Raw genomic sequence first — 9270 nt, forward strand, 5'->3', positions numbered from 1 at the left:
CTAGCGTCCCATGGGCCTTTGTTCTTCCCTCTTTCCTTTTCTTCAGATCTGTATGCACAGTACCATCGGAGGCAAGTGTGTCCATTTTCTGTTGATGGTTTCACACGTCTTTAAACTTTCTAACAGTTCACAGTACACAGAGACCCTCTAAAGGAAACTTATGTTCCTGTAATATCTGTCCACCCGGAATACATAACCGTCGGTTGATGTCTCCTGAAACACCCGCACTCTCAGGACATGGATCCATTGGTTTCATGGGAGCTGAAATTCCTAGAAATGAAACCAACCCAAATGTGCAATTTACTGTCTGTCTCTTTTGCTCTTAGTACACTTTTGCAGAGCTACTTGTCTTTGTTAAAGGCTTATGCCATTTCTTCTCGAAGTAGGGTTTTATATGGCATTCATTCATCCTGTTGGAAGGCTTGCAAGTCTATATCACGGACTAGGAATCCATTTGACTCCAAATCGGCATTTGGGTTAGGTCTCGATATGCTCTTATGAATCAACATTAACGAATATAAATGCACGCCTCTGATTTCCGAATACAAGTGTGCTGAGAACATGCAAGCAGCGATACTGGGTCGATGCGTACTGAATGATCCTTGACATCACCTTGAGTATTTCCTTTTGAGTAATCATGGTTCCCTAGGTATATGTCAGCCAACCGTACCCTTTGGGTGCATGTTTGTTTGTTTGATTTTTGTTGGTCTGCTTCTCGTTTGTTTTGCAAACACGTCAGGCCATGCATCTCTCCGTTCGCTTCAAACAGAGAGTCATATAAGCTGATTCACTTAAGATAGTGCTTCCAATCACCTATGATTTCCTGCTTCCCTCTCCCATCTTTAGGGTATTGATGTCCTCCTTGCCTTCTTCTGGTTTCTTCTTTGCCACTCATGCTCTTCTTGCATTTCCAATAATGGTTTTCTTCTTTCCATTTCATCTTGCTGCTTTTCTATTCAGGGGAGAATTCTCAACCTTTCTTGTAGGATAAGTTTCGAACTGCTGAATTCTTTTAAGATTTGCCGGTCTGTGGAATTCTCTAGCTCTGCCGTTATTAGAAATGGCGGTCATGTGGCCTAGGCTACTATAGATGGCCACATTTTGCCCTTCAGGGTTTGGTCTATGTCCTGGCACTCCTCCCTGTCCTGCAATATTGCTGCCGATATATCAGCTGAAACCCCTCTGGAGGTTCTCTTCTGACAATGTTGCTTTCCTCCAGGGGCATTTTAAATCCCTGGGATGCTCATGAACTTCGTTGATTTGAATCCTACAGCTGCTGGTAGGTCTATTGGGATTCCACCTCCTTTGGACGCTGTGTACTTCCTGAATTCGCATAGATGATTCTTTCTAGGCTTTCAGCAAGTTTCAGTCTGATTTTTCTACAGATAACTTTTCAGACATTTTTTGTTTCTTTACCTCTTGCTTTTCCATCTGGGACTCTTACGAATGCTAGTCTTTCATGCCTTGTCTTACCCCAGGATTCAACAGCAATGTTTTCATTGGTTTGCACTTGCTTTCCTATGTCTGCTTCTGACCGAGGGTTTACTGTTCCCCTGTCTTCACATTCATTCACGCGTCCCTCTGCATTATTTGGTCTGCTTAGGACTGAATTTTAGCCCTGATATTATCTCATCCACTGAGTTTTCTGATACTATTTGTTTCGCCTTTAGGCTTTCTCTTCCCCTTTTCTGGTATTCTGCCTTTTATGATTCTGAGACACTGTTGTTCTTCAGTGTTTCCCTCACCTCCATTTTCAATTATTTCTCTGGATTGCGTTTTGCAGTCTAGGTTTTTGAAAGCTTATGTTTTGGGCCTTCAATCTCTTTGGAACTGAAAATGGTATTTCCTGTTTCTTTCATTGCACTTCTTCACCTCTACTGGTCAGGTAATATCAGGTATCTAATGTAGACTTCTAGGGCTTTCTTAAGTGAAAAATTTGGAATCTTGGCTCTATGCAATTCCATGGGATTTCTGTGAGGACAGTTTCTCCTAGACATTGATGCCATGTCCTGTTCCTGTGTTTGTTGTCTGGTATATCTCCAATTGCTGGTGTTGCCTTTATTGTGATGAACACCCCATACTATTTCGATTAGCATAACCGTAGTTTGATTACGCTTATCTCACAATTCTAAAAGTGCACAGGACACTTCCTCTGGTGGAAATGAAGCTTCTAAAGGTTCTCAGCTCTGCATTCTGCTCCATGGCACTTTGGAGTGTTTCCAAAACTGCAAACTGAGAGTGCGCTTGTGCTTTGTAGTGCCACGGGAATGTCCCAATGAAACCAGTTCTTCCCAGAGCTTCTCTGCCTACAGAAACACCAGTGGAAGCATATCAATGGATGTCACACGTCAGGGCCAGTGGAATGATCCCGCAGACCGACCTTGGTGTCCTCGGTGCCGTACCGTGCCGGTGCCATCTAAAATGGAGCATCTGCTTTTGGGAGATAATGCTGAAGGAAATGCTTCATCTTCTCACGCTGTGGACTTGGACCACTCTTACTTGTCCTCTCATCCTTGTGGCACGGGTGCACGAAGGCAACTACAGAGCTGTTGCGTATCCTGTGCCTCAAACCAAACCATAATCCCAGCCCAGGTTATGAATGTAGCAGATCCTAAGGCTTTTCATTCTGATTTCAAACCCAAGGCCCCCTGGATCACTCAGACCAGATGCACGATATCTCTGATTCAGCCCCACACGTGCTCTATTGGCAAAATGCCCAATTGGTCCCTGGTCCTGCAGATGCACTGGGTGTGGCCATGGGACATATCGATAATCTCAACCGCGCGTGCCGGTGTGGTGGCCTTCTCACTGGGGTCACAGGTCGGTTTGCTCTCTTGATAGGACACACCACATCCCACAACGCACTCCAGATCCCTGAGACTCAGCGTGTGCCATCATCCATAGCCCTATCCCTCCCTGACCGCTGCCTCTGCTACGTCAAATTTGGCAGCTCGGATCTTGGTCTCAGAATCAACTGTGGGGATATTTTGCGCTGGTTTCTTTGAGTTCTGTCAGCCAAGCATCTGCTCTGCACTCTTCTAACACTCAGCGCATCACCTTCAATCCCATGTCTCCTGTCCGCTTGAGAGTGTGCGTCCAAGTTAAACAGAGTTTCACCTTTGCTGCTCCATCACCAGGGGTCAGACCTTGCATTGGTTTCCATTCCCTGCTTTGCCTTCTCCTGCTTCCAGGGCTTCTGAGGCCTTATCCTGTCTTTGGGAGTAACAGACCTCTCTTCGGCAAGTGTCCTGTGCCAAGGGCTGGGTGAGTGGATGTTTCCATTGCTGTGTACATGGGAGCGAGTGAGCGCAGTTGGTAATGCTTCTCTGCCAACTGGGCATCGATGAATCACCACTTTCCAGATACACTTCCCAGATATGTGATTTTTGTTTAGCTCTGTGTTTCTATACAGCCATGGTGGGAGGGATTTTCCGAAGACTCCAGTTTTGACATTGTGTTGATCTCTCATTTGCAGCCTTTAAAAAGTTTAATAGATTTGATTTCCATGTTTTGAGAGTTATACGAAAATGAAGTTAGTTTTTGAAACATCCTAAATCGACCTAGAAGCCAGACTTGTCAATTTCGGTAACATTTTGTCAGTTCTAAGGAAAACATAGACAGATAGAATGCAAAGTAGCAGTCCAAACTGTAAAAGGGGTCATGTCAACTCTTTACTGTTGAAGCCTCCGAAACCAACAGGAACCATGAAATAGCTATTGGAAACATGATATAACCCCCAACCTTGTTTTCACTTGTGCATGTGGTGCAATTTACTCCCAATGACACCTACTGGCCAATGTTGGCATTTCAAGGGGTAACATTCCTCTCTAGGAAAATACAAGAGGAAACAAACCAAATATATACATTTAGGTTTGAATCCAAAATCACCTAGAGGCATTATAGCTTTGAGAACCCTTCTGCAGCTATGCTAGTCTATTGAGAACCAGGTGTTCTTCTATCAGTGATGAGAACGCTTAATCATCCGATCATGTTGGGTAAAGCAATTTAAAGCAACCGAGTCTGCACCCCCATGATATAGTGCCCACGGGGGCTTGACTCAATGAAAGAATGTCCACATAAGCTGTGTCTTTAATGTCATTGGCGACTTTTACAGTTCCGTTCACTATCTGACTTATAATATATACCTATACTGTCTTGAAAAACTGAGGCCAAATACATATACAAGTTCAGTCAAAGAGTCCCCTCACTTACCACACTCCCTTCACCCCAGAGAAGACACAAACCCAGCATTTGCTGAATCTAGTGGAAGGCCATCGTTTCTTTGTGTGAGGTAATTATTCATACGCTATCTACTTCAGTCGAGACTTTTAGACCTTTAAGGAGTTCACTGTTGTTCACAGAGGGTAAAGCTGGAGGAACTGTGATTCGAGGAGGGGCTTGCCATTCTCGAACTGGCTTCATTGCAGCTCAGGTACTGATCCTTCCAAATGGATGCCTGAGTGGAGGGGAGGGAAGAGCAAGTGCTTGTTATCTAGGCCCAAACCTGGGAAAAAGCTTACCTGGTCTTGGTGCACTTTGGTCTGAATGGCTTGGAAATGCCCCTTGGGGCGTGTGGATTCTCACGACCTCTTCCAAGAACATGAGCGTTTTGATCACCTCTGCCATCTCTTCTCTTTTAGATGTCAGGGATCTTGGACCCGTTCTTGGAGCAGAGAATTGAGGAATTTCCTCAAGTCCACGTTGGCACTCCGTATGTTTCTGCCAGTATCAGCGTGGTTCAGTAGGTCTCATGAATGTCTTTCGAGCCTGGTATCCTCTACAGCTGTCTCCAGGCCAGTAATCTCCATTGTAGCAGAACATCTCTCATCAATGTGTTCGCATCTCTCCTCAATCCGTGCAGCCAGCTTTTCGGCCAGCTTCTCTTCGTATCTCCCATACAGTCGACTTCAACAGGACTGGGCATGTCTGAAAGTAGCTCGGAGCCTCACCAGTAAGCTAGTGGCAGGCAGATCTTCCACGGTCTGCCCTTTCAGGTTCTGGAAACTGACCCGTGAACTCAGGTCTATGGGCAGCAGCAGTATCTCCAACTGACAGAGCTTCCCGGACCAAAGACCTAAGCTAAGCTCCACAGAGGGCGGCAGCCCCTCCATCACACTGATCCACCCACAGAACTCTGCCCGGTTACCTAGGATCCACCGGCCACAACAAGCCTCGCGGTACACACCAACATTCCACCTGGAATCCAACGGGTAACTGCCATCCCCAATGGCTGCTGCACCTTGTCAGTGTTGGGGGAGGGGCTGCATCCGACGAGAGGTTCCTAAGCTAAATGTGATTCTACCCACTAGCGTCCCATGGGCCTTTGTTCTTCCCTCTTTCCTTTTCTTCAGATCTGTATGCACAGTACCATCGGAGGCAAGTGTGTCCATTTTCTGTTGATGGTTTCACACGTCTTTAAACTTTCTAACAGTTCACAGTACACAGAGACCCTCTAAAGGAAACTTATGTTCCTGTAATATCTGTCCACCCGGAATACATAACCGTCGGTTGATTTCTCCTGAAACACCCGCACTCTCAGGACATGGATCCATTGGTTTCATGGGAGCTGAAATTCCTAGAAATGAAACCAACCCAAATGTGCAATTTACTGTCTGTCTCTTTTGCTCTTAGTACACTTTTGCAGAGCTACTTGTCTTTGTTAAAGGCTTATGCCATTTCTTCTCCAAGTAGGGTTTTATATGGCATTCATTCATCCTGTTGGAAGACTTGCAAGTCTATATCACGGACAAGGAATCCATTTGACTCCAAATCGGCATTTGGGTTAGGTCACGATATGCTCTTATTAATCAACATTAACGAATATAAATGCACGCCTCTGATTTCCGAATACAAGTGTGCTGAGTACATGCAAGCAGTGATACTGGGTCGATGCGTACTGAATGATCCTTGACATCACCTTGAGTATTTCCTTTTGAGTAATCATGGTTCGCTTGGTATATGTCAGCCAACCGTACCCTTTGGGTGCATGTTTGTTTGTTTGATTTTTGTTGGTCTGCTTCTCGTTTGTTTTGCAAACACGTCAGGCCATGCATCTCTCCGTTCGCTTCAAACAGAGAGTCATATAAGCTGATTCACTTAAGATAGTGCTTCCAATCACCTATGATTTCCTGCTTCCCTCTCCCATCTTTAGGGTATTGATGTCCTCCTTGCCTTCTTCTGGTTTCTTCTTTGCCACTCATGCTCTTCTTGCATTTCCAATAATGGTTTTCTTCTTTCCATTTCATCTTGCTGCTTTTCTATTCAGGGGAGAATTCTCAACCTTTCTTGTAGGATAAGTTTCGAACTGCTGAATTCTTTTAAGATTTGCCGGTCTGTGGAATTCTCTAGCTCTGCCGTTATTAGAAATGGCGGTCATGTGGCCTAGGCTACTATAGATGGCCACATTTTGCCCTTCAGGGTTTGGTCTATGTGCTGGCACTCCTCCCTGTCCTGCAATATTGCTGCCGATATATCAGCTGAAACCCCTCTGGAGGTTCTCTTCTGACAATGTTGCTTTCCTCCAGGGGCATTTTAAATCCCTGGGATGCTCATGAACTTCGTTGATTTGAATCATACAGCTGCTGGTAGGTCTATTGGGATTCCACCTCCTTTGGACGCTGTGTACTTCCTGAATTCGCATAGATGATTCTTTCTAGGCTTTCAGCAAGTTTCAGTCTGATTTTTCTACAGATAACTTTTCAGACATTTTTTGTTTCTTTACCTCTTGCTTTTCCATCTGGGACTCTTACGAATGCTAGTCTTTCATGCCTTGTCTTACCCCAGGATTCAACAGCAATGTTTTCATTGGTTTGCACTTGCTTTCCTATGTCTGCTTCTGACCGAGGGTTTACTGTTCCCCTGTCTTCACATTCATTCACGCGTCCCTCTGCATTATTTGGTCTGCTTAGGACTGAATTTTAGCCCTGATATTATCTCATCCACTGAGTTTTCTGATACTATTTGTTTCGCCTTTAGGCTTTCTCTTCCCCTTTTCTGGTATTCTGCCTTTTATGATTCTGAGACACTGTTGTTCTTCAATGTTTCCCTCACCTCCATTTTCAATTATTTCTCTGGATTGCGTTTTGCAGTCTAGGTTTTTGAAAGCTTATGTTTTGGGCCTTCAATCTCTTTGGAACTGAAAATGGTATTTCCTGTTTCTTTCATTGCACTTCTTCACCTCTACTGGTCAGGTAATATCAGGTATCTAATGTAGACTTCTAGGGCTTTCTTAAGTGAAAAATTTGGAATCTTGGCTCTATGCAATTCCATGGGATTTCTGTGAGGACAGTTTCTCCTAGACATTGATGCCATGTCCTGTTCCTGTGTTTGTTGTCTGGTATATCTCCAATTGCTGGTGTTGCCTTTATTGTGATGAACACCCCATACTATTTCGATTAGCATAACCGTAGTTTGATTACGCTTATCTCACAATTCTAAAAGTGCACAGGACACTTCCTCTGGTGGAAATGAAGCTTCTAAAGGTTCTCAGCTCTGCATTCTGCTCCATGGCACTTTGGAGTGTTTCCAAAACTGCAAACTGAGAGTGCGCTTGTGCTTTGTAGTGCCACGGGAATGTCCCAATGAAACCAGTTCTTCCCAGAGCTTCTCTGCCTACAGAAACACCAGTGGAAGCATATCAATGGATGTCACACGTCAGGGCCAGTGGAATGATCCCGCAGACCGACCTTGGTGTCCTCGGTGCCGTACCGTGCCGGTGCCATCTAAAATGGAGCATCTGCTTTTGGGAGATAATGCTGAAGGAAATGCTTCATCTTCTCACGCTGTGGACTTGGACCACTCTTACTTGTCCTCTCATCCTTGTGGCACGGGTGCACGAAGGCAACTACAGAGCTGTTGCGTATCCTGTGCCTCAAACCAAACCATAATCCCAGCCCAGGTTATGAATGTAGCAGATCCTAAGGCTTTTCATTCTGATTTCAAACCCAAGGCCACCTAGATCACTCAGACCAGATGCACGATATCTCTGATTCAGCCCCACACGTGCTCTATTGGCAAAATGCCCAATTGGTCCCTGGTCCTGCAGATGCACTGGGTGTGGCCATGGGACATATCGATAATCTCAACCGCGCGTGCCGGTGTGGTGGCCTTCTCACTGGGGTCACAGGTCGGTTTGCTCTCTTGATAGGACACACCACATCCCACAACGCACTCCAGATCCCTGAGACTCAGCGTGTGCCATCATCCATAGCCCTATCCCTCCCTGACCGCTGCCTCTGCTACGTCAAATTTGGCAGCTCGGATCTTGGTCTCAGAATCAACTGTGGGGATATTTTGCGCTGGTTTCTTTGAGTTCTGTCAGCCAAGCATCTGCTCTGCACTCTTCTAACACTCAGCGCATCACCTTCAATCCCATGTCTCCTGTCCGCTTGAGAGTGTGCGTCCAAGTTAAACAGAGTTTCACCTTTGCTGCTCCATCACCAGGGGTCAGACCTTGCATTGGTTTCCATTCCCTGCTTTGCCTTCTCCTGCTTCCAGGGCTTCTGAGGCCTTATCCTGTCTTTGGGAGTAACAGACCTCTCTTCGGCAAGTGTCCTGTGCCAAGGGCTGGGTGAGTGGATGTTTCCATTGCTGTGTACATGGGAGCGAGTGAGCGCAGTTGGTAATGCTTCTCTGCCAACTGGGCATCGATGAATCACCACTTTCCAGATACACTTCCCAGATATGTGATTTTTGTTTAGCTCTGTGTTTCTATACAGCCATGGTGGGAGGGATTTTCCGAAGACTCCAGTTTTGACATTGTGTTGATCTCTCATTTGCAGCCTTTAAAAAGTTTAATAGATTTGATTTCCATGTTTTGAGAGTTATACGAAAATGAAGTTAGTTTTTGAAACATCCTAAATCGACCTAGAAGCCAGACTTGTCAATTTCGGTAACATTTTGTCAGTTCTAAGGAAAACATAGACAGATAGAATGCAAAGTAGCAGTCCAAACTGTAAAAGGGGTCATGTCAACTCTTTACTGTTGAAGCCTCCGAAACCAACAGGAACCATGAAATAGCTATTGGAAACATGATATAACCCCCAACCTTGTTTTCACTTGTGCATGTGGTGCAATTTACTCCCAATGACACCTACTGGCCAATGTTGGCATTTCAAGGGGTAACATCCCTCTCTAGGAAAATACAAGAGGAAACAAACCAAATATATACATTTAGGTTTGAATCCAAAATCACCTAGAGGCATTATAGCTTTGAGAACCCTGCTGCAGCTATGCTAGTCTATTGAGAACCAGGTGTTCTTCTATCAGTGA

This window comes from Vicugna pacos, unplaced genomic scaffold (assembly GCF_048564905.1).
Source record: "Vicugna pacos unplaced genomic scaffold, VicPac4 scaffold_190, whole genome shotgun sequence".
Taxonomy (NCBI): Eukaryota; Metazoa; Chordata; class Mammalia; order Artiodactyla; family Camelidae; genus Vicugna; species Vicugna pacos.